The sequence below is a fragment of the Ochotona princeps genome, chromosome 3 (genome assembly GCF_030435755.1).
Source record: "Ochotona princeps isolate mOchPri1 chromosome 3, mOchPri1.hap1, whole genome shotgun sequence".
In the NCBI taxonomy this organism is placed as follows: Eukaryota; Metazoa; Chordata; class Mammalia; order Lagomorpha; family Ochotonidae; genus Ochotona; species Ochotona princeps.
Genome location: NC_080834.1, coordinates 5,903,605 through 5,931,383, shown reverse-complemented (window position 1 = coordinate 5,931,383; position 27,779 = coordinate 5,903,605).

Genomic DNA, 27,779 nt, shown 5'->3' with positions numbered 1-27,779 from the left:
AAATGTCAATGAGCTAATCATAGGTGGTGGCTAGGACTTGTTTTCCTTTTTTTTTTTTTTTCTTTTTAATACACTGGTTACTCAAAACCATGTCAATTCCATAACATTGCAAATTGCTGTTGATGTTATATTGGGACTCTTAATTGACTGTGATGATATTCTGCCAGCTCAAACTTCAGACCAGAAAAGGTCTCCCCAAGAAACTATTCAACCCATCTGGACAATAAGTAGCTGGACTCTATGCTTGGTATATGTTTGCAATGAAAGAATCTTGATTGAATTTGAACTGTAATACTGCATCAAGGTGGAGGAATCCACTGGGGGGAGGGGAGGGGGGGGAGGGGAGGGGGAGGGAGGGGGGGATTCCCAGAGCCTATGAAACTGTCACATAATGCAAAATAATTAACAATAAAAAAAAAACCATGAAAAAAAAAGTGTGGAAATTATCTGTATATGATAAATTTGTAAATTTCTACCACTTTCTTATTCCAGTGCATTTGCTTATGCCTAAAAATCAGTGTTATCAAACACATCTGTACAATGTGTGAGGAGTTTATAAAACCGTTTTGACTTTCATTCTTCAAAGACCTCCTTACTGTGGCTGATTATAATCAAACAAAATATGCATTAGATCCTTTCAATACTGAGAATAGCATAACAGTAATATCTTGATTTATAAAATCCTTGGATATGGAGACATACTTAGAGAAAGATCTGTGGTTGCCATAGCATTGGGAAAAAGTTGACAAGACACACAAATATTTGAAAGTAACAAAAGAAAGAAAACTTCTAATATATATATATATACATATATATATATGCATGTTCTTGATTTTCATTTTTGAGTTAAAATGTGTATTTTGAAAACTGCATTAAAATGGTTCTTGCACTGTTATTTTTGATACCGACGACAACAGAGTCTCTGCATGCTCAATCTGCAGAGTAGAATGGTGGGCTCTCATCTACAGGGCCTGGTCAAACACAATGCACCTGGGAGCAGGGGTTAGTCCACCACACAGGTGCACTGATATTGTGGCAGATCTTCCTCTTGTTATCAATAGCGTTTTCTGTCAATGTGGCACATATTCATTTGATGTTTGTTGCGGAGAGAGCGGTGGGCATATGCAAACATGCAAACTCACTTTGCTTGTAATAAATTATGCTAAGCTCCTAAAATGATTATATAATGTATTGAAAGAAAAGATGAGCAGTACAAATATTCACTGTAACAGTGCAAATGGTGAGGTCCTTGAAAGACAGTAATCTGATGTGAAAGTGACACTGAAGAAGATGGCAGGACTCCTAGTGAGAAAATCTCATAATATTACCCAGGACAAAAATCAGTTCAGTGACCAGATGGATCACAGCTATGATGCCATTTCTGCTACTGTTAGAAGTTCCAGCCAGCAGGTCTATTGATTTAGAGAAAGATTTGGTTGTACCCGACAAATGTGAATGGTCGGGACTACAGTTCATCACCAATTTTGAGAAAGCCAGTATTCATGCATATACCAGTGCAATCTTAGCAGAGATGGTTGCAATAGACACCTTTGTCTTCATTTTAGAAAAAGCATTTCTGATGAGAAACAGAGATGTTGTGAACAAAATAGCAACATCAATTGAGGTAGAACATTCATCAGGCCAGATGGTCATCTCTCCAGAGGTTTCTGGGAAATCAAGGATGTTACAGTCTCCACATGGGGCTTATAAAAATATGGGGTTCACTTTTTCCATCATTTCATTTCCATCATGTTACTGTTCCATAGGCTCAGGAGTTCTCTCACTCTTCCCCAACCCCTACCCCCACACTGACTTCCTTTATGTTATTATGATAGTATAGTCCTTCACAAACAGGCTCAAGTCCGTCGTGGTGCTATTTAAATGTATCTTGACCCTGTAGCTATGGACAATGGCAGAGAGTCCAGCATTGTCAAGTTGTATTTAGCAAGTTTCATTGGCAGCCCATCTTTTATTTTGGAGTAGGTTTGCATATTGAACTGTACTGTCACATTCGGATATGTTAGCCTCTATTACAGAGTTACTGTACATCCCTTTAAATGAAAAGCCATAAAACAAGATCAACAATAGGAAGAAAAATAGAAAGTTTGCAACATCATGAAATTAAATAACATGGTACTGAATGACCAATGTGTCACTAAAGAAATGAAAACAAAATCAAAAAATTTCCTGAAGAGAGCGATGTTACGGTATGATCAATGAGTCAGTGAAGAAATTATTAAAAAGTTTTACAAGAAACGGAACTGAAAACAAAAATATCAAAACACATGAGATGTAGCAAAAAGTGTATTGAAAGGTCTACTGAACTCATGTTGCAGGGATGCTGCCCTATATTAGCAAGAACATATGAAATGTGTCCTTTGTTGATTGACTTATTTCACTCAGCATATGGATCTCTAATTGTAATAATTTGGTTGCAGAAGGCATATATCCATTCTTTTTTAATGGTTCAAAAGTATTCCTTGGAGTAGATGTACAGCAGTTTCTTTATCCACTCCTCTTTGAAGGGCATCTGGGTTGTTTACATGTCTTTGCTATTGTAGATTGTGCTGCTCTAAATATAAGATTACAGATTCCTTTCTCATATGCAGATTTCATTTCCTCTGGATATATTCTCAGAAATCGAACAGTTGGGTTATGCAACAGATTATCTGTTCTCTTAGCACTCTCCATACTTATTTCCATGGGGGTTGCACTAGCCTACTCCCACATCTGCAGCAGCAAATATTATTTCAATTTCCCTAAGTGATCTGAAGCATTCTTTCATATGCGGATTAGCCATTTGAATTTGGTTTTCTGCAAAATGTCTGATCATTTCCTCCACACATCCTCACGGTGTTGTTTGTTTTGCTGTTATTGAATTTCTGAAGCTCTTTATGAATCCTGAATATTAGTCCCCTATCAGTTGTGTAGCAGGCATGATTTTCTCCCATTCTGTGGTTTGTTTCTTGGCTCTATTGATTGCTCTCTTTGCTGTACAGAAACTTCTTAGTTTTGTATTTTGCCAGAAACCAACAGCCTCTTCCAGGTCTCCCACATGGGTGCAGAGTCCCAGGGCTTTGGGCCGTTCTCGACTGCTTTCTCAGGCCACAGGCATAGAGCTGGATGGAAAGCGGGGTTGCCGGGATTAGAACTGGCACCCATATGGGATTCCTGGTGCATTCAAGTATGGACTTTAGCCGCTAGGCCCCGGTGCTGGGCCTGACAACGTGGATTTTTATGTGGTTATTATTATTTTTCATGATACAGATTTGTAAGTACAGAAATCCCTCCTGCTCCTTTTCCATCTTCCACCAATTTTACCTCCCACCTGTTTCCCCATGGTATTACAGTATAGTCCTATATGACAGCTAAACTTTAATGTTCTGCTATCTAAATGTATCACATCATTGTAGGTATAGACAATGAGAAAAAAAGCAGCATTAAAATGTAAAGTTAGGTAACAGCTTCATTAGAAGTCCTCCTTTTTTAAGTAAGTAGAGACACATATACAACAAATCTTCACTTTGGCATGCTCATTTCCGTTATATATCTCATTGCTGAGATTATAGATTTATTTACTTATGTATCTATTTAAATTTTCATTTTATGGTAAAGGCAGTTACAGAAATCAGATTTTCCATCTTCTGGTCAACCCCCCCAAATTTTCTGTTTCAACCAAGGTTGTTGCAAAACAAACCAAGAGCCTGGAATTCGGTTCATGGTTGTGGAGGGACCCAGTCACTTGGACCATGACCTGCTGCCTCCCAAGGTTCCCATGAGCAGGAAGCCAAGTCAAAAGCAGAGGTTCAGGAATTCAACTGCTGTCATTTCAGAAGTGATTTCCTAAGTAGCAATCTAAATGCCGCATTACCAAATCTCATGATATTTAAAACAAAATGACCAATTGATTCAATAATCAGAAATGTACTAATAAATATGCTGCTAAAATTTTTATACATTTTAAATAGCTGATGCTGAATTTGATTATGTTCATTTATTATATTTACATGTTATCACTAGAGATTCCCCAGAAAATACACTTACAATTTATCACAAAATTTGAAGAGTTTTCAAAGACTTGCCAACAAATCTTTTTATGTTTTCCAAAGCAGCCAGTCACAGAGAATGACTGGCATTTGTAATTCTGCTCTTAGCTTTTAGTTTTTCTACTGCATGATCCTGGGTAAGGCACTGCAAACTCACTGATCCCTCATCTGTAAAATTAGACTGGTTGAAAGAAAGCCATAGAAAGCTGCAGATTAACGTAAGTAGCTATTAGTGAACAAGTTCCAACATTTAGTGGGAAAACAAATAAAGCAATCTAATTGCTATTGTTCAGCATGAAACATCCACCCTGAAGCTAATAGTTAGCAGTAACATTACAAATCATGGATCTTTTTATGACTGTTTGGATATCATAAATCTGACACAAAAGTGATGAATTAAATAAAAAAGCTACACTGATTGAAATGGGTCATGAATAACAAATGTAATTCAGTATCAAGGCAGAGCATACGTTCCCCAAGTATCAGGAATACTGTACTCCACAGCTTCAAGCTATGCTTGTGTTCTTGCAGTAAACATGATTCAGTGCTTGTACTTCGCAGGGGGCGAGTTAGAATAATGAAGTGTGTACAATGCATACTGTGGCATTGGCAACGGGCACCTGGTTGGGCATGTCTGACTGGAAGATGCCTGTTGTGGTGATGCCTCCCACCAGTGCAGGCCCTGGGAGGCAGCGAGGTCGGTTCAAGCAACAGCATCTGGGTCACTCACATGGAAGACCTATTTGTCACTCTGAAGATAAATGTGCTACTTCACTAAGATTTTTTTTTCTTTTGAATACAATTGTCTTTAACTTCAGACACTTAAGGGATAGAGAATCATTAACAAAATTCGTAACGCATTTAATTTTTTTTCCTAAAAGCAATAAAGAACCTATATATGATTTGAACACAAAGAAAATACTACCACATCACAAAGAGTATACGAAAAATTGTAAAGTTCATTCCTGAGGAAGTGACAGGAACTCAAGGGTGCTTGTCCAACTCTTTTAACACTAATCTATGATTCTCAGTCTATCATATTTTTGTGACAGTTAGAAATAAATAAATGAATGGTATATCCCATATAGGTCACATAGAAGGCATTAACTAGATAATAACTACTCTTTTTTAAAAGATTTACTTATTTTTATTGCAAAGTCAGAGCCTAGCTGTCAAGATACCCTGTCCATACTGAAGTGCTTAACTCTAGCTATGGACTCCAACTTCCTGTTTAGGGCAAAGCATTGGAGGGGCTGTGGTGATGACTCGGGAAATGGGGTGCTCTCACATTGGAGAAATCTGAACTGAGATTCGGTGTTCTGCCTTTGCTCACCATGGTCTCAGGTCTCACAGATATATCTGGAATGAGTCAGAAAATATGATCTCTCTCTCGCGCGCACGCATGCGCCTCAAATAAATTCAGGTGAAACAAAATGAAATAAAACTGGCGAAACAATACAATTCACACATTTGAGCTGGGTTCAGTTTGAGTATCTACCACATACCCAGGTGAAAAACACAGTATTTCCATTTTATCTGTAGTATATGAACTTAGAAATGACCAATTTTCACCCAAAGTCCAATAGAATCGCAATCTCCTGTACACTGGAAATAGTGGGACCCACCTAGTTACACTGCACTTTGTCAAAATGGACTTTTTTCCTGCTCATTATTTCTGCTGCTGCTAACTTTCAGTCCTTCTTTTTCTAGTTAGACACATGAAGGTAACCAGGAAAGGCGAATTACAGATCCGTGTGCAATTCAGTGTAATTACTACTAGACAAAACCCACTGAACTTTGTCAAGGCTGTGAGTCAAGACTTCTCAGCTCCGGTGTTTGGCTGCTTGTGTTTTTCATGAGTTCATATATGCACAATAAAATCTTTCTCTTTTACTCACAGACAAGGAAACTCCTTATGGACTCATCATTGATATTTTGAAATGCATTACTTTTTATTTTAAATATGTATTTATTTTCATTGGAAAGGCAGATTTTCAGGGAGAAGAGACAGAAAAATCTTTCATTCACTGGTTCACTCCCCAAATGGCCACAAAGGCAGGAGTTGAGCTGATATGAAGCCAGCAGCCAGGAACTGCTTCTTGGTCTGCCAAGTTAGTACAGGGTTCCAAGGATGTGGGGAATCCTCTTGCTTTCCAAGCTATAACAGGAAAGCTGGATTGGAAGTGAAGTAGCCAGGACATGAACCAGGGCCCTTATGGGACACTGCACGTGGAAGTGGAGGATTAGCCAGATGAGCTAATGAGCCAGCTCCTACACATTCTTTATATGTCATATGTGTTATTTTTTGGCCTAAATGTAAGACACACAGTTCAAAGATGTGTGATTTATTTGCACTAAAGAGTGTAGTGCTTCTAGAAACTGAATAGCATCTTTCCTGCTGCCCGAGAGTGATGCATATTTATCCATGACCTGTTAATGCAATGAAGAAACCAAACTACCCTCTTTTGCCTTATACCTGGATGAGTACGCTGAGGTGGAGAGGGAGCAGGCCATACAATTCCTGAAATGTCTGAGGACATGTGAGGCATTGTCTGCCTTCCAGTTATTGAGACTAGTGGAGATCAGTTGGGAATGCAGACCTTGATGTTTGCTATGCAGTTGGAGAATGAATTATGCAGAATGCTGCAAGATCTGAGGACCACAGCTTCTGAGATCGGTGAAAATGATTCCTTTGACCTTGTGGGAGTGTTCCTGGAGGAACAAACAAAGAGAACATAACTTTTCAGGAGCATGAATTGGCCTGTAGTCATTTCGAAAAGCCTACTATGACTTCAGATGAACGTGGCAAATCCCAGTATGAGAGGTCTAAGCCCTAATCACTACCACTTGCCCGAAGTGGCTTTCTTTTCTTTCTTTCTTTTTTCTTTTTCTGTCTTCATTGTTGTAGATGCAAATAGATCCATTTTGTTTATTAAAGAATATTGTCTTCCACCCTCCTTCCACTCCTGCCTCTCCCGTTATCCTCACCCCCATATTATTATTGCAATATACCTCTTCAATAAGTTATAAATTCAGCACTCTACTACCTACATGCACCATAGTATTGAGGTAAAAACAACGGCAGAGGATACAGCAACATATTTGATGATGTATATTAAACTGTGGAATGCCCCCCTTAATGAGGGAGCAGAGTTGCTTACCACAAGGTATCTTCACTTCCAGATATGTTAGTCTCCATTATGCTATTCATCTATGGGAATATATATGGTCATCTGTATAAACATTTCTTTTGGATTTCACATGAAAGTTGTCATATATCAGAAAGAGCATCTATTTATTAATTTGGGGACTGGCTTATTTCACTCAGCATAGTGTTCTCAAGTTGGAACCATTTGTTTACAAATGGTAGAATTTAACTCTTTTTTAAAATTTTACTCTTTTTAATGGCTGAAGAATATTCCATGGTGAAAATGTACCACAGTTTCTTTATCCTTTCCTCTTTGAACAAGCATCTGAGCTGTTTCCACATCTTCACTATTGTGGGTTATCTTGCTGTAAATATAGAATTGCAGGTCACTTCCTCATATGCAGAGTTCAGTTCCTTTGGATATAGTCCCAAGAATGGGACAGCTGAGTCATTTGGTATCTCAGTATCAGTTGTTTTAACACTCTCCTTACTGACTTCCATAGTGGCTACACTATCCTTCATTGCCACAATAGGTGATATATTTATTCATTCAAAAAGCAGAGTGAAATTCAAAAGAAGAAGTAAAAGAGAATGAGACAGATGGAACATGATGGGGAGAGAAAGAGAGAAGGAGACACACACACACAGAAAGAGAGGAGAGAGAGATTCCTTCTCTTGTTTTCTTCTCAATTGGTTGTGATGGTCAGAGTTGCAACAGGCTGAGGCCAAGAAAAGAGACCACAATATTGACCTCCTATGTAGGTAGCAAGGCACAAGCACTTGCACTGTTTTCCACAATCGTAACAGATGCAAGAACTAAAAGCTGAATGCAAAGCTCCAGTATCCCATTTCTGAATCAGCCAGCTGATATGGCTGGCTGGCTGGCACTTAAAGCAAGGCTTAATAAATGCACCACAATGTTGACCCCTTCCTTGTTAGTCTTGTACTTTCTTATTTGTATTACTGAATATCAAAATTAGCCAGCAGCTCAAGACAAAATTGGGTCAGTTTAAAAACCATTACCAACTTTCCATAAAAATACACAAAACAAATATTAGATTCTTTCAGATGATCTGTTGTGTCAAAGTAACTGGCATATTTCCTCTACTACTTCATGAATGTAATCTGTGTATTTTGCTACCCAGGTAATTAATACGAAACATTCAATTTAATCAGTCAAAAAGACTGATGATTTGACAGCTTGCATTTTTCAGTTCAGTTACTAATTAGGAATAAAAATGGAAAAGGGACAGTTCAGCATTTTGTGAGAATGATTGTCATTCAGTAATACCTGCACAGAGTGCAAGATATTTATAGCACCAAAAATAAACTACAGGTTATATAACCTCACTGTCATCAATGCATTTAGGGATTAAACATTTTTGATAGCATGGTTATTCTGGCGAAGAGTTCTGTCTAGGGACAAAACAGTTGACCCGATAGCAAACTTCATCATCACTTTGTAGTTGACAACATGTAATATATTAAAGAAGTTATTTCACTAATCTGAAACCCAAATTTCACTAACATTTATGCCAATAAATTTGGGATAAGTTATTTTTAGTATCCTTTTAAACAATATATTTCTAGAAGCCTATTGATGACCTAATACAAGGTTAACATGTTCTGATAATAAATAAAATCCGAAAATCACAAACAGAGCCATTGGAGGGCAATGGTACTTAGGAACGATGAAACACACAATGAAACAGTGTAGATTCTTCTTGTATTAGTCCTTGAAGTGGGCATCCAAATCACTATGTGCTACGTTCTTCTAGAAAAGGGACAGTAGACCTGGCAGAGGAGGGCCCAGGCATACTCCTATAAAGAATTTTTTCAAATGCTGGATGATGGTCTCAGCAGATGCTTAAGTACAGTTAACAAAAAAGACCCAGAGAAATAATTGGATATTTGACATCAGGTAGAAAATTGCAATGTACAAGGAAGACACATGATGCAGCAAGAACAGTGGTAAGTGGTATGAAAGGAAATAGATGAATTACTACACCATGTCCGCACAAGCTTTTATATTGGTTTATACATGTTACATAAGTGAATACGTGAAAACCAATGTTAACTCACCCTGCCATTTCCTTGCCAAAAATTACCCTACATTCATGACGCACATAGACTTTCAGAATGAGCTTTATTTTCAAACATAACTGAAGTTGAATGCTACATTTTGGTGTATTAGTAGGCAACATGAAACCTTGGGAAATTTGAGGCACTAGGAATAATAACATAATGTAACCAGATATATAATCATTATAGTGTATTCCATTCCTGAAGGCAGTTCTTGCTCCTTTTCGTCTCTAAGATGGTGTGGCTAAGGACAAAATGCAGATCACACTTGATGGTAAGCAGCCTAGACACAGTGATAGACCTGGCTCCATTAGCCATGACCTGGGGAATTGTATGGTCTCACTATATAATTTATTATTAATAAAATGGTGCAAGGATGCTGTGGGAAGTTACGAGTTAATGCATTTAATTTGCAGATAACACTGAGAATAAAACCTGCAGAAATGTCAACAATTATCATCATCGGTGTTGAAATACAGCTTTGAAGTTGTTTTATGCAACAGAACATCGTAGTTTAGTGATGAATGTGGGCTTTAATTCTGGTTTTGCCATTCAGGAATCATATGACTTGTGGTAGCTTAGGCTTTCATCTACTCACTTGGAAAGAGAAATAACTCTAATAATCTCTTACTGGATTTTGTGATTTTAGTACGCAATACACACACACACACACACACACACACAGAATTTACGAAGCAAAATTTGAAACAACAGAATCATGGTAAATGAACAGTATCGTGGTCACTGTTGTTAAGTTATGAACTTTAATCTGATCACCATTTCGTGTTGTAGAATAAACAAACTACAAATCTGATCAAGCCAAAATTAAATGTAAGGTTGAAAAAAACTATAGCTGAAATTGAATTTCTTATCAGATTTGCACGAATATCAAACTGTAGATTTTGTCTGTTTTGATTTTAATGGTTAATGCAACTTTACTTCAAGAAAGAAAAATGCAAAAATTAAGAATTGTGACTCGAAATGTATAAACTGATACAGAGGCATAGGTCATAATAGTGTTTCAAAATGTCTAACCATCAATTTTAAAGAAATAACTTAAAGGACTTTACTACTATCTTGGAGTATCTTCAAATATATCTAAAATATTTGACTTTTAATATTTTTAGCTAAATATCCAAAATAAAAATAAGTGAATACTGCATAATCAAAGAACTGCTTTTCATCGGATTGCTATGACTTTCATAACTCAAAGCACAGAATTTAATAACCTGGAGTATTAGAAAAGTCTATCAAAATGTCAATAAAATTCTTATTAAATCAGTGATAAACAAAGCACAGAAATGTGTTGCCTGATGCTCCTAGCAGTAATAAAATTTACCAGTGCATTTATATTCATTTTATCAAAAAAATAAAGAAAAACTTCTGTGACTTCTAGAAAAATTAATTAATCATTATGTTGAAAGAATAAGGGTGTGTTGGCTGGTAAAAAATTAAGACTAGGCTAAGAAATGTAAAAATCAACAAGATGAAAGATACAATTTTGCCTGCAGCACAGACCCTAAAAATGTATGTCAACCTGCTCAGAATGCTGGTATACACCGTTCTCATACAATAACTATTGTGATGATACAATAAGGTTGTGGCACTCTTCAGATATGGGCATGCCATGTCCTCATGGGGCATAACTGGGTTATATTCATGAAAACGTTGAGGACTTTGCAATTTTTCTGTTATGGCTTACAGTTACTTTACAATGTCCATTTCCTGTAGCACTTTTTAATTCCCAAACCTTTCCTTCAAGTTTCTTTCTCCTTCCTTCTTTCCTTCCTTCTTTCCTTCCTTCTTTCTTTCCTTCCTTCTTTTTTTTTTTTTACAAGTAATATTTACTGATTTGGGAAAAAGAGAGAGAGATGTTGCGGGAGAGATAGAGTTCTCACAGGTGCAACGCCCAGATACCTGCCAACACTGAGTATTGGACTAGGGACACACCCGGAAGTATGGAACTCAAAACAGCTGTCCCACATGGGTACCGAGACTCAACTAGGTAGTCATCTGATACCTGCTAACATCTGCATGGGTGCAGTGCTGGAAGCAGCATCTGGACATGCAGTCTTAACCACTGGGCCAAACACTTGCCCCTTTACATGTTCTTTAGCACTGCAATGTTATTCCCCAGCACACCATTTGCTCTACAAGTTTCGGAGGCTGTTTTTTTGCATGTCAAACTAAATGAAATACAGAAAAATTTGCAATAAGTAATGGTAATGTAACCTGGTTTTTGGAAAACTTGGATTTTTCACAATGGATTCTAATGAGTCTTGGGTAAAAGTGATTAAATCTCCTAATGTCAGTTTTATAAAATAGGATGCTTGTTACAATTTTTTTTCTTGACTCAACAGCCAAATTAGTTCTCCTTCAATAAGCAGATAAAATGTTCAAGAACATGCAAATATCTGTCATTTTGACATATTGGAGATTCAAAAATGTGATTTGCAGGCAATGTAAAATATGTGTTTTTTAGAAAGTTATTTATTTTTATTTCTTTGAGAGACTCAAGGCATTGAGGGAGAGAGTGAGACAGAATTCTCATCTGCAGGTTCACTTTTCAATTGCCCCGCATCGCTGGGGCAGGGCCAGGACAAAGCCAGCTGCAGCAGACACAAGATATGTCTCCCACGTGGGCGGCAGTGACTCAAGCATTGAAGTCATCACCAGCTGCCACTCAGTGCACACTGGCAGGAAGCTGTATCATGAACCACCTCACAGCAGGACTCTGCAGCACTCCACAAAGTCTTCATTGGAGCATCACAGGCCGATCTCACAGAGAGCTCTTAAGGGATATCTTTCTTCTATAATCACTGCCCAATAGTTCGGGGAATATCCCTCCCCATCTTTTTTTAAAGATTTATTTATTTTATTGGAAAGGCAGATATACAGAGAGGAGGAGAGACAGAGCGAAAGAGCTTCCATCCAATGACTTCACTCCCCAAGTGAGCGAAACGGCTTGTGCTGCACTGATCCAAAGCCAGGAGCCAGGAGTTCTTCCGGGTCTCCCACATGGGTGCAGAGTCCCAAGGCTCTGGGCCGTCCTCAACTGCCCTCCCAGGCCACAAGCAGGGAGCTGCATGGGAATCAAGGCCGTCGGGATTAGAACTGGCTACCACATGGGATCCCGGTGCGTTCAAGGCGAGGACCTTAGCTGCTGGGCCAATGTGCCAGGCCCAGGTCTCCATCTTTTAATATTAGCCAAACTACTATGTTCAGTTGCAAAGATATCTGGTCTCAGAAGCGTTGCCCCCAAAACTTATTTTTTGTTATCATATGTGCCAGTGCACATGAATGTCTGTGTAACAAAATCTCATGCATTTTTTTTTTTTTGCAGGATGATTTTGACACATACTTCACAGCGCTGCAGTATAGACTAACTGGCCAAAAAAAAAAAAAAAAAAACACTCTTACAGATAAAATATGTCAAGGTGTGACATAAATTACCTTTGCTCACTCTTCATTGGCCCAATATAAGCAAATGTTTATGTATAACCTTAAGGCAAAGGAAACTGTATTCTTACTATGGATATTGACTCATTGGTGAATCACTTGTATAAAATTTATAAAATTTGCTTCAGTGTGCTTTCTCTCTATTCATGTATAGTGAATACCGATGGGTGTTTTTCTTTTAGAATCATTGGCAATGTTCATAATATTTTGTAAACCTGGATTCAGCCGAGAGTTTAGAAATTGAAACATCAAATGTGTTATGGGGATCATTGAACAAAGAATTTCAAATATGAAGCGGATGCTTCATTTTGAAAACATTAGAATTCTCCAGTGGAGTGAGACTCTGGAGTAGGATAACTCACACTCCGTGCCCTCGAATTTCATGCCTACTGAACCTGAACTCAACAATAAAAAAAGCTTTAATTGCTCACACTGGAGATGTTAAAGATGTTGTCTAACTCCTTACGATCAATCATTCCTGATGCAAGAATTATTTAAATACATTCTTGCATGACAGTTTCTAACTATAAGATACAATAATTCAAAAATAAGTGCTGACATAAGACATCATTTCCGTTTTCAAAATTAGGTTGCAGGTTTACTAAAAGCAGAAATTCATGCTTCTATTTCATAATTGTTCCAAGTTCATAAGGTAAAAATCAAATGAGGCTATTAAAGTGTTTGTTTCACTTCACAGTTTTTAAAACAGTATTTTCAATAAATGACAATAAATAGACACACTGTTCAGCTTACCAAGGAAACTTTTGCCACTGTTATTACATTTCTAAGTGCAAGCATGTTCATATTTATTTTGCCACAATAGCAACCGACTTGAAACACAGCCTGAGAGAAAAAGTGTCTCATAATACTTCAGAGAACTTATAATGTCTTAAAACACAGATTGAAGACATCCAGAAATGTAGTAAATATCTTTTAAAGGAGCATCTTTTGCTCTCAAGAAAAGCTATATTTATTTTAGTCAGATGAACGAGTCTTAGTTTATGGTGGCCTTTTTTATACAACTTTCTGTGAGTCTGATGCTTGGGATGCTGAACCTGCTCTCAAAGGTGTAATGCAATTTTTCTCATAAAAGTCCATTTAATCCATATTGCATGTGGGTCACATTGGTGATTTTTGGCCTCTGATTTCTGGTTCTGATATAAAATTTACCGAAAGATGCACGAGGGAGGAAAAAAGAAAAAAAAAACAAAAAACAAAATGTGTTGATTATTTCAACACAAACTTTTCATTATCAATTTCCCTGTACATAGTTTTCTTCACGCTGACCCAAATTTCAAGTACTCCTACACTCTGCCCCAGATACCTACAACCATGCCCGTTAAACACCCTGGCATTTTAGATGTAGAACATTTGACAAAATACATGTTTTCAGCTGTATATAATGTAAATAATTTTTCACATAATTTCTTAGATTTCAAAGAGATAAGAATGCATTGGGATATTTTACACTCAGCTGTGTGTGAGTCATAAATCTGTGTCTTGAAAAGATAGCTTAAGATGAGAAATTCTAGGCTCTGTTTAGAAACGTACCTGCCTAATTTATTAGCTTTAACATTTCAGAAACCTTTGTTGGGAGTTCATACTTTTCCATGGGCCTACTCTTTCACTAGAGGTTTTTTTTCTTTTCTTTTTCATTGTAAAGTCAGATTTATAGAGACAGGAGGAGAGACCAAGAAGATCTTCCATCCGATTATTCACTCCCCAAGTGACAGCAACGGCCCATGCTGTACCAATCTGAAATCTGAAACCAGAAACCAAGAGCCAGGAGCCATGAGCTCTTCCTGGTCTTTCACGCAGGTGCAGGGGTGCAGGGTACTAAGGCTTTGGGCTGTCCTTGACTGCTTTCCCAAGCCAAAACCAGGGAGCTGGATGGGAAGCAGAGCAATCAGGATTAGAACCGGTGCCCATATGGGATCCCAGCATTTTCAAGGCAAGAACTTTAAGCTGCTAGGCCACCACACCGGGCCTACTGGAGATTTTAATAATAATAAAGCAATATACTTTATCTATTAATGTTGAGATTCTTTAAAAGCTGCTTATATTTAATATCTATGAATTTAATTTAGCAGCTATTTTTATCACTTCTATCTGTCACAAGTGAATAATAATACAGAATTAAAGTATTTTATGAATACATCAGAAACTGTAATTTGAGGTTTATACATTCTCATAAATTTTAACATTAAATTTGTTTTTATGATCTTTGAGGCACTCTTTTGCAGAAATATTAAATGATATATTGCTGACTTAAAAATCCAATTTATAAACTCAAGATACTCTTAAGAATTCAATATAGAAAAGTGTAAATGTTAAATTGATTTAAAAATTATATACATTTATGGAGTTCCACATTATATTGATATACATACAGACATTTGTTTAATATCTAATCAGCATAAGCATAAATATTTTCTCAAACATTGTGTTGAAAATATTAGAAACTGTTTTTCCAGTTTTAAAAAGATTTTAACTTTATTTATGTGAGAGAGGAAGAAAGAACTTTCATTAGCTGCTTAATTTCCAGAACTCTCTGGTGCCTGGGGCTAGTGGAGCCAGGCAGGAAGCCAGGAGCTTAACCCAGGTCTCTCCCATGTGTAGCAAAGAACTGTCTGCATCACCACCTGCTGTTCCGAGTTGGCATTAGGAGCAAAATGGATATACAACCTGAACCCACTTCCGCTCCTAAACCTGAATTAGATATTTTTGGGCTCCCTTTTCCGTTCAGTTCATTAATGCACCATGATTTGTACCCCAAAGGCAGCCTATGTTCGAAGCCATCACTTCCGAGCTCAGGCACCAGCCAGTGGGGGTGATTGGTACCTGGCCGGGTTTTATGGAACTGAACTCCATTACAATGGAAACTGGACCTGGTTGGAGAGCGTGAACACACTAAGCCACTCCCCAAACCCCAAAGGCCAAGAGACAAACATATATCTACCCGAGTATATGCATGCAAGGAAGGGGAATACCTCGCTTGCTCCATGCAGAGGAGATGGCTACCAGGAGAATGGTTCTGGGTTGAGTTATGGCTGAATGGAGGCAGATGTTAGTATTACCAGATAAAAGCAGGTTGAGGCAGCTTCAGGAACAGCCAGATGGAGACAAATTCTGGAGACTGTAGATGAAGACAAAGGTCAGGAACAGGCAGTTGGAGATAGAGTCCGGAACCGGCAGGCAAATGGAGACGGATTTCGATAGTTGGAGACGGATTTTGATGGTTTTGTCAGTGGTCCTGTCTCTACGGCAAGACAGCCAAGTCTTGGCAGGGTTGACTGAGTCACAGCGCTTCGCTCTGCCTAGCTCCCAAAGCAGCCATCACTGTGGAGGGATTGCTTGGGTTTAGCAACATCACACCTAAAGCTCTATGCTTTCAGCTAGAGACATCGTCTTTTCAGTGCCAGCCTCCTGTTCAGGCCAGCTCTCCTCTGTCCAGCCCGGTAATGGGATGTCTCCTCCTAAGAGGTTCACACCTGCTTTATGATGTCTCTTCCAGTCTCCCACATGAAGAGATAAAATGGTCCTGGCCCTCATATAAGCTCGGCCAGGCCTTAACACCTAATTTTCAAACCCCTTCTGTCAAGGTCTGGATTTGGGTAACAGCAGAACTTTCCTGGGTGCCTCCAGACTTGACAATCCAGTGCCCATGTGTGTATGACCTCAGAAACAGTTTCTGCTAACTGGCGCTGTAGCCCTCGAGGCCATCCGCTACTGGAGCCCTGACTTTACCCCTAATTTTGCTTTTGCTCAGCTCAGAAACACCAGAACAGTCCCCATAGTTCCAGATAACAGCCAGAGTCCCCATAAGCAGAGGGAGGGAAAGTGCTAGCGCAGGGCTAGAAGTCAGCCAGACTATCTCCGCTCCGCAGCTCCCTATTAGCACATACACACTATATGATCACAAACCTTTCTCTTTCCCATAAAATAGTATTTTCATCTCTTCTTTTAAATCCCGAGTGCTTCTCAATGCCACACTAGATAACTTTGTAACCAAATTTTCTTACATCAATAGAAACCGAAGCTCACACAGGTTCTAGCCTAACTCTCTCCATCAGTATCATAAAACAAAAGGCTGGGATATGGGACTGAGCTGAAGTGACCCCAGTACCCTACCAAAGCCAAGTGGACACTTTCCGAGGATGTTTGGAATGCTGGGTCTGCATAGAATGTCATCACCTACCATGATGATCCACCTGCCACAACAGAGGCACCCCCAGAAGGTCCTCATGAAGAGAAACCCCCAGAAACTATGTATTCCTGCAAGACTCTGGAGGAACTCAAGCCACCTGTTCCAAAGGACTTCTGACTTCCGATAAGTTAACCTTCCCTCCATTACTGTGTCATCTACACTCATATATATATATATATATATTTTTTTTTTCTACAAACTGTTAGCCAGCTTCTTTTGCAGGGCTATGAACTTTCCCAATCTCCCACTCCTGCCCTGAGCACATTGAGATCTCCTCCTAGAGACCATTGCACACAAAGTCGGTTCAGAGAAGGTATGGAGGAGTATTATATCAGAACTCTACACATTTTTGTCTTTTAAACTTAAAATTATTCTCATATTAAATTTTTTATGCCCACCTGGGAATAAATTCCAAGATTCCAAAAGAAAACAAAAATAAAAGATTAAGTGTGAGAAACGATATTGGCAACACAGAGATGTGACAAAGGATTAGCAGCAAGAATTAGAAACTATCGTAAGAGAAATATAGAAGTTTTATGAGACATTATGGTAAAGCCAAACAGCATAGAGAACACATGTAATCTTAATTTTTACAAAGCCTTGGGAAGACCCTCCTGAAGGACTTGAAAAGGAAATCATTATGCCTTTTGTGTTACTCTGTTTCATTTGGTTATCATGACCTTTCTTTCTCCAGGGCTGTTTTCTAGACAGCTTTCTGATAAGTACTGAGTGCTGTTTGCAGACTGGTGTACTTGTGCAAGTGTAAGCTCAGAGAAACAAGAGAGAATTGGATGAGATTTCTTGCAAATCTCCCCTTCTTAACAGCAGTAAAAGAAGGAGCAAGAAAGGGTAAGGAGGGTGTGAGTTGAAATGAAGACTTTCACCCTGTAGTGTAATATTAAGAAATACTGCCTAGAATAATGTGTCAGGAGTCCTTCGATCCAAGTGTCCAGTTACAGGAGTTCTACGTTCATAGATGGGGCTTCTCATCAATGGAGAAACTGAGGAATGTGATGTTAGGTAAGCACCAGAATATATCTTGCTTAAGTGGCCCTACACACTATCTGTGAACTCCACTCCCTGAAGAAGGAAATTTGAAGAGCCTATTTTCAAAGCTGCGAATATCTGTACTGTGATTTGATACATATCAGTAAGCTCATCATGTACCTACAGGAACATCAACTATTTTATTTGATGAGTAGCATAATTCTTTATAATATTTTATGGAAAGAAACATACAGTCACTATATTAATGGATGGATTTTCAAGTTTAGGTTTTCTTTATCATGTATGTGAAAGTAAGACATACTGAGAAGGAGAAAGAGAGAGAGAAGTTGAAGAGAGAGAGAGACAGAGAGAAGGAGAGGGAGAGAGAGGTTGAAGAGAGAGATCTTGATCTTCTACCCAGTGTTTCATTCCCAGTTGGTTGAAGCAGCCAGGGCTGGGCCAGGATTAAACCAGGAGTTCGGAGCTTCTCCCAAGTCTTGTATCTTTGGGTAGGGGCCCATATACTTGGCCATCTTCCGCTTCTTTTTCCAGGACATAAGCAGAGTACTGGATCAAAAGTGGAGCAGTAAGAACTCGAACTGGCTCCTTTCTGGGATGTTGTCGGCATTGCAGGTGGAGATTATGCTCACTAAGGGAAGGAGCTGTTCACTCCTAACATATCAATATGCTTATTAACATCACATGGTTATGCCTTGGGATCAGTAATTTATGTATGATCACTATGAGTGTGTTGCATGCTACAGTCATTATACAGATTAAGAAAAATGGTTCCTTTTGAACATTTGTTGAGGTACCAAATACATTCACTGATCAACTAACTTTTATTGCCCACATGCACAATGCCAACAGCTTTGCTAGTCCTGATAAAATGATATCAAACCAAAGCACTTCAGTTCCTCTGAGGGAGCAATTTCTGGTGAATCCATTTATCAGTTATTTTGTAACAAAAGGAAACCGAGTCTTTATAGCAGCTCTGACTCTTTATAAAAGCAATTAAGCAATTACTCAGTCTTTTAAAACTATTTTAATTGATTTTTTGAACTGTTTAAGTAATTTGTCTTACAGCATCAATATCAAGATTCATCTCTTTCAACCCCATTTATTTCAAAGATAAATAATTGTATGTGTTAGCTTAATTGGTGTTTTAATTTGTAGTATAGTTTTAAATGGGTTCTAATAGATGAAGTGAATTAATTAGTGATTGTGTAAAGAAATCTAGCTTGTTCTTTTTCTAGTTTGTTTTTCATAACAAAAGGATTGTACCAACACTCATATGTCACTTGATGGAAAATTTTCTTGTCATTCTGTATTCATTTTAACTACTCGGTGGTACCACATCTTATCATTTTTACATAGAAATTTTATGATAAAATTTTAAAATCTTAGCTATACTGATAGGGCTCTTGATGAAGGACTTCATTTAACTTTGTATTGTATAAATGACATCAGATTCAGCTGAATAGTGTTTCATAGTTCAGATTCCCGATCTAAAATCCTTACACTAACAGGGGAGTAAAAATTATTGATAAATGTTTATGCACTGAAGTTATCATTTGCTATTCAACTGCTTGTAAATTGAGAAGAAAACAAGTGGTTTTATGCAATAAGAGTTTTATGCAATTACTGATTTTTAAAATAAATGGAAAAAGTCTTGTGTGAATACTTAGGGAGAAAGTGTTTAGAAGATGTATATGTGACGAAAATAATGATAAGGATTCACTCACATTGTCAGGGCATTTGGGGAAGAAATAAAATAATAAGCAGAAATGATGTTGTATGGTTGAACAAGCACTTTAATTTTGTCAAGCACTGATTGAACAAATAAGGCTTGTGATATAATAAAATGATTTGGTCCAATCACTAAACTTCTTGATCATTTCTGCAGATGCTACACTGATAGAATATAAGACAAGATCAATTACAACTTGAATTTCTTTACTATTTCAAACTACACATATAGAAAAGTATTTTAAATTTTAATGATTTTCAATAAAATGTAATAGGCAATCACTTCCTGATAAATGCCATCCTCATTGTGAAATTGCTAAAATATTTATCAAGTTGAAATTTAAATTTATTCACATATATGGGTATCCTAAATTGCATTTGCATATTTTCCTGCATATGAGATGAAAGATTGGGTTATGTTATTTGAATATTTCAGATTAATTGCAGAATTGCAGCAGTACTTTATAGAAAAACAGATCTTATCCTGCAAATAAATGACTAAATATTTTTTAAGAAATATTATTACTTTTTTGGGGCGGGGAAAGGTTGATTCTCAGATACAAGGAGAGACTGAAAGAAAGATCTTCCATCCATTGGTTCACTCCCCAAATGGCCACATTGGCCAGAGCTGAGCTGATCCAAAGCCAGGAGCTTCTTCCAGGTCTCCCACGCGGGTGCGGAATCCCAAGGCATTGCTTTCCCAGGGCACAATCAGGGAACTGGATCGACAGTGGAGCAGCTGGGCATGGACTGGTGCTAACATGATATTCCCGTGCTTGAAGGGGGAGCATTGGACAATTGAACTCATTAAATATCCTTACAGAATTTGATTTATCAAACAAACAGATCCTATTCACCAATCCACAGACATGGCAAAGCTTTGCATTTAGAAGAGGTGTAATAACATAACCACCCCGATGCAGTGTATAGATTGTAAGTAAAACATCAGTATTTTTGATAGCCTTAAGTGGCATTGTTCAAATGGCTCTCCCATTCGTGCACACTGTGACAGCCACTACTTTAAATCTCTTACTTGGTGCAATTAGGAGATAAAATAGAGATAAATGAATAAAACAAAAATATAAATCTTGATAACGTGTTAAAAGCTGAACCTGTGTAACCTCCAACAAGGAAAAAGAATGTATCCACCCCATTGTGACCCTTCTTAACCATGGGCTCTTATGGAATATCACAGCAGGCTCTCATGGTTGTGCATGTCTTAGAGTTTTAACATCTTAGCACTCATTCATTTAGAGTTCTGTTTGGCTTTGATGACTTCTGAAATTCATTATCAGTAGAATCAATACAATATGAGCTTTTCTGGATCTGTATTTGTGATCCATATTGTATCTCTTACTTTGTTACTATGCATAGCCCTACAGGCCACTTATTAGAGTTTAGAATGTCGTTTTTTGTTTAAATTACAATGTAACCATCCTGAATATACACCTGAAATCTTATAGATTTTCGGTTATTATGAATTTAATTTTGGGCTTATTTGTAAAAGTTTCATAGTGTATATAGTTGAATTCTTTTGTTCATATGTTTGTGTCAAGTGTGAGGTCATATATTATGAGTAGTAGTATCAGCAGATCGTAAAAACACAAGACAAAACCTGCTTCCTAAAATTATTAGGCAAATGTTTTTTTTTCTGTAGAATAGAATAGACTTGTTTTTTAAATTTCATTTATATCATTTTCCAAGGTACAGTTTTCCAAGGTGTAGAGATTTCCCCCTCCAACAACCCTTTCCTTCCCCGCTCTCCACTGACCCACCGTCTGCCCATATTATTACAATTGTATAGTCTTTCAGCTACAGTCTCAAGTCTAACATTCTGATATTTTAGTGTATTATGGCATCATAGGTATAGGTAAGATTAGAAAAATCTCATGTTTTTATCCACCTTGTATCAACACTTCAGACTGAGCCTTTAGGTTATTCTATACTTTAATAAATCTTATATTTGTATAACAATTGTTACATTTTAATTAGATTTACATCAGTAATTTTATTTAAATGTTTCTATTATTTTTTAAAGATTTATTTTTATTGCAAAGTCAGAGATACAGAGAGGAGGAGACAAAGAGGAACTTCTTTCATACGATGATTTACTCCCTAAATGGCTGCAATGGACAGAGATGAGCTGATCTGAAGCCAGGAGCCACGAACTTCTTGCAGGTCTCCCACAGGGATACAGCTTCTGAAGGCTTTGGGCCATCCTTGACTGCCTTCCCAGGCCACAAACAGGGAGCTGGGTGGGAAGCAGGGCCGCCAGAATACAAATAGGCACCCATATGAGATCCAGGTGCATGTAAGGTGAGGAGTTAGCAGCTAGGCTACCGTGCCAAACCCATTTCTATGGTTTTTAAAGTGAAAATCTTGTCATAATTACATATACAATAAAACACAGCTCAATGAACTTTTCCAAACTAGTCACACCTATGAAACTAAGTCAGTTAGAAAAAGAGTATTACCAATAACTCAGATGAATTCTGTGCCTCTTAACTAATATCTTTTAAAGGGAAGTACTTGAGTGGCTAAGCAATGACACTTAACCTTTCCCTGTACCCATCTGGCCATTAGTAATTTCTGAGTCCTTTTACTCTAACTCTCAGCCTTTCCATGAATGTCACTTTCGGCAATGGGGTAATAACACAATTGTCCCATCAGAATGATTAAGTTCTTATTGCATACAGTTTTGCTTTTACTCTTTACTACTGACATGAAACTTTTCCATAAGTTAATTAGCGGAGAATACAATACATGCAGAGCATCATAGTAAGATTTCTCAGCTGAAGCTATCTTACCTGAGACAACAGTCATCCTTCTTTAAGGAATTGAAGGAGGCTGAGTAGAAAAACAAAACAAAACAAAACAGAACAAAGCAAAACAAAGCAAAACAACAGGAAAGAGATCAATCCAGCTGTAATCAAACTAATAAGGAGTCTACTTCCATAGATTTTTTTTCTGGGGAAAATAATGAACAAGAAGACCCCAGCTAATACCAATACCCAAACACTTACCCAAAATACCAAGACCCCAGCCAATACTAATACCCGAACCAATATCCAAATGGTTCCATAGACACGGCACACCTCTGTACACTTGTTCCTGATGAATAAACAAGGTTTTCCCACTGATTTCAGCTGAAGGAGTACCCAAAGAAGCTCCTCCTAGAAAAGGGAACCAGCATGCAGATTTCAAAAGATGTTCTATCAGAAACCTTGCAGCCCAGGAAGGTGGGTATATATTCAAAGTACTGAAAAGAATAATAATAATAATAAATCTGACAGGCAAAAATTTTACCAGTCTAAGTTGACCTTCTGAAATAATTATCTCTGGTAAACAAAAGCTAAAATGGCTCATTAGTCCTTCTTATAGAAATTTATAAGGGAGATTTCCAAATTGAAATAAAAGGCCTCTAGCAATTTACATGAAACATGTGAAAGCATTTTTATAAATAACTGATAAAAGTATACAGTACAATTCAGAATATATGTTTTCTGATTGTGTATTTATTGCTCATAATTAGTATATTGTTTAAGAGGCAAAAATATTAATAACTATAGATATAATTATCTATCTATAGATATGTGACATGAAATATAACTTATCATATCAAAAGCCCAAAATGTGATGTGAGGGAGTAATAAAGATGTGTACAGTTCAGAATATGATCAAAGTCACATTAATATTAGGAAAAAAATGACTGTGGTAAGTGTAAGATTTTCTCAGAAATGACAATGGCAAAGCAAAATCTGTAACACAGAGAAGATGTGAACATTAACAACAATCACACACAAAATTAGCAGAATAGAAGAAGTGAAAATCACCAGGAAGGATCAGCAGTGTGACAAAATTGAGTAGCCACCTGTGACACCAGCATTACACATACGCAGTGATTCCAGTCCTACCCACTCCAGATTTGATGCAGCTCCCTGTTAAGCAACCTGAGAAGGCAATGGAACATGGCCAAAGTTCACACACACCCACCACCCATGTGAGAGTCTCGAACAGAGTTTCTTTTTCCTGGCTCCAACCTGATACAATCCTGATGTTATATTTTCATTTGAGGAGTGAACCCAGGAGATAAAAGATATCTTTCTATCTTTCTTTTTCTGTCCTCTTTACCTCCCTCTCTCTCTCTTTCCACCTTTAAAAAAAATAAAGCTGTAAGAAAAGTGTCTGTAAAACAGCCAGAAAATAGTTAAAAATAGTATGTTATTACCTAATATTTTAAATGCATTTAAATGTCTAATATTGAGTAGATGTTCTAAAAATAGTTTGTAAAGATCAGGGGGTGAGGCATTGAGCATAGCGGTTACGTTTTAGATTGCTTGCCTGTTCCCTGTTCTAGATTGCCACGTGTCACACTATTGGTTGTACTGCCAATATAATCTTCCTGTTAATGAATACTCTATAAGACAACAGATCCTTGCTCTCATACTTGGATTGTTACAAACCATACGCAAGACCTGGATTTAATTTGTAGCTCCTGGCTGTCCCCTGGCCCAAGTCTGGTTTTGGCAGGCATTTGAGGGCATGAACCAGTGGATGAAAATTCTGTCTCTCTCACTCTCTAGCTTGTTCATGCACTCTTACAAATAAGATGGACAATAAATAAAAAGAAAAAGAAAACAAAAAGAAATAAAAAGAAAAATAAAAACAAAAGAAAAGAAATAAAAATAAAAACAAAACAAAAAAATGCACTGATTTCTTTTCTATAAAAAACCTACTTGAGTCTTAACACAAATATATGTCAAAACTGATGAGATGGAAAAAGATGTCCCATGCAAATGGAAACCAGGAGTTAGAGTCACTGTCATATTTATATTAGACACAATGTACTCTGAGTAAAACAAAGGAAAAAAGTAAAAGAGGCAAAGGTGATCATTACATGATGTTAAAGCAGTCAGTTAATGTGGTTAGCAAAAAAAAATATTCACATAAGTGCATTTAAAATTGGAGTTCCTAAATGTATAATGTACACTAATGGTCTTTATTGCAGTAATAGGTAGCAATACAACAATAATAGTAGACTTCAACACCTCATTTTTGACACTGTTCAAATCATCCAAACATAAAATTAATTTTAAAAAAGGACCTAAACTACACTGTGGATAAATATATCAAACAGACCTAAAGAATGCATTCTATCCAACAGCAATGAAATACACAATTTTCTGAAGTGCATATGAAATATCCCCCAGCTAGGCCACAAAACCCTTTCTAACATACAAAATGAGATTGAGCTGGTTACAAGCATCATTCTGTCTACCAAAACAGTGCGAAAAATAAAAAATTCACAAATATGGAAAATTAAGCTTCATATTCTTGAACAATCAATGTACAAAAGGAGAAATCTCATGGGAATTAAGAAAAAAGGTGAATGAAGTTGGAAATACAACAAATCAGACCTTTGGGATGAAGCAAAGGAAGTTCTAAGACCAATAAATATATGGGAAGTTTAAACAGTATTAACCTTTGGAAAGGCATACCAAAACCACAATGTGTATCACTCACATGCAATGCTTTTGAGGTTGAAGTTCAACAATTATATTTTTAAAGATTAATCTGTCTGTCCTTATGTGGTAGACCAGTGGCATTTGCTGGAATCACATATGGGCGCGATTTTGTGTCCCAGATGCTCCACTTCCCTCCAACTCCTTGCTTGTGGCCTGGGAAAACAGTTGAACACGGCTCAAAGCCTTGGACCCTGCACCCTCATGGGAGACCCAGAAGTAGCTCTGGGCTCCTGACTTTGGAGTGACTCAGCTCCAAACGTTGTGGCCACTTGGGGAGTGAACCAACAGATGGAAGATCTGTCTCTCTGTCACTCCTTCTCTCTATAAATCTGCCTTTCCATGAAATGAGTAGCTATGTATATCAATATATAAATGTGTATTTATCTCTATATTACCCCTCGAATGCACCATGTTCTATATGGGGATGAAGAGAATCAGAAAGTCAGCAAGTGGGAGACCCTTAAAGTAAAATATAAAATTACTTTCTGACTCCTGTTAACTCAGAATCTATCTAAACAATCAAGGATGAATCATTATACTAATTTATGAACCATTTTAGCATATGGTCCTCATTTAGCACTGTTTTGTGCATATCACAATGTCACCAGAGTATTCAAATTTCAAACTAGAAGACTTCTATGGCTAGAGAGACAGGGGTGAGCTACCTGTATCCATTTGGCCTATTACAAAGGAATCAGGATTGAATCAATCAGTTTCAATGATACTCACCAAACCCAATCCAATTGTTTTCCAACGATTCAGTCTTCACACACCAATCTTTAAGTTTCTCCATTTAGTGCCGTTACCAAGGTTCTGTGTATGAAACCTTGAATGCACAGACTTTTGGAAAAACTCAGAATCAACCAACTCTAGAGCTGTAACATCAACTCCACCTCATAAAATATTTTCCCAGATTTTTGAGTCACCATCTATCACTCTGAGTTTTCAGTGTTGGGATTTTTTTCTAATACATTGGTAGGAAATTAGAGTAGGTGTCACCAGGAGTTATCAGCTAGCCACTTCAAATGAAGTATCTGATTTAATTTTCATAACAAGGATGATGTGTAGCTTCTATTTGCCATCTTTGCCTTGTTTTGTTACTAAGTTTTTGTGAATGCAGTTTGTTGAATTCAGAAAAATAATAATTTTATAATAATAACGTTTACATAACACCATGAAGTTAACATCTCTGCATTTTATAGATTTAAAAATGAAATCGACATTCGTGGTTTTGTTCATAAACCTGATAGCAAACATTAACTGATGCTTTTATTTCAAATTAAGCATTTTGCTGGAAATCATGAATTATATATGAATAGAATGCATCAACAATGTAACAGATCACTTCGGCAATCATTACCCGTTTGTCACGTTCTAGTGTAGCCTCTGTAGTTTCTTTTGCATGAACCGCAATGCTTCATAAAATAAAACAAAAAAGAGAAGATCATTATCTTTTATAATTTGGAACTGTATACAGCTGATGTCTCTGGCTTTGGATATATTCGTCTTGTTATAATATTTTTCCTTAGGACATAAATGTTGATTAAAATATATCTTATGTTCAAAAGAAAACAATCATAAAATTATGTAGACCCGAATAGCCCCTTTTTAATGCCTTTGCCATAATTTTTCTGTCTACATATTTATTAATAATTTATCATATCATATTGAAAATGCAATGATGTATTCTAATGTATCAAGTTTATGATTAGCATAGCTCCATAAAAATCTTTCTCTGTGTGATGGTGTTAGATATTCATCTTATATTTTTAAAGTGTCTCAGAATAAATTCCTAAATAAATAATATAGTTTTCCAAAATGATTTTGGAACACATATAGGCCATAAACTGAATTCATTTTGGGGGATATGGTTTATTATACAGCTGATGACTTCCGTAGAAATGTTTCTGATAGCTATTAGAGCTTCGCAAAGATACAAAGAGAATTTTGACTCAAACTGCATTCAGAAGAATTAAGCCATCTGATTTACTATTCTGTAAAAGACGACCAAAGAGTTCTGGATATAATATCCCAGTGCCCTGGGAGGATTGTATCAACACCCTCTCTCAATCAGACTTGCACTCCACACAATACGTAGTTCAGAAATGCCACAAAAAATTTCCAAACACACAAGGATATTCCTAAAAATATGCAGAAGGAATCATAAAAGTGATCCTAATGACTCATTTTTTTTCAAAAGATACATGTATTTCATTTGGAAGTCGTGATTACACAGACAGAGAGATAGATCTTGCATCATTGATTCACTCCCCAGATGGTTGCAACAGCCAGAGTTGGGCTAACCTGAAGCTGGGAGCTTGGAGCTGTTTCAGTCTGTTTCCCTTGGTTTCCCTTGGTTTTTCTCTCTGTCTCTGTCCTCTCTCCATTGTCTAAGGCAGAGTAACACTCAAGAGATGAAAGAGTTACCTAGCCACTAAGAAATACACACAACAGGCTTTTTGAATGATGGAGAAATCAGGAGGCAGAAATTCTGTCCAGGTCTTCTACATTTGAGGCCTGGGCATAAATTATAATGCCTTACTGGGTATATTACCGGGAAGCTCGTTGGGAAATGG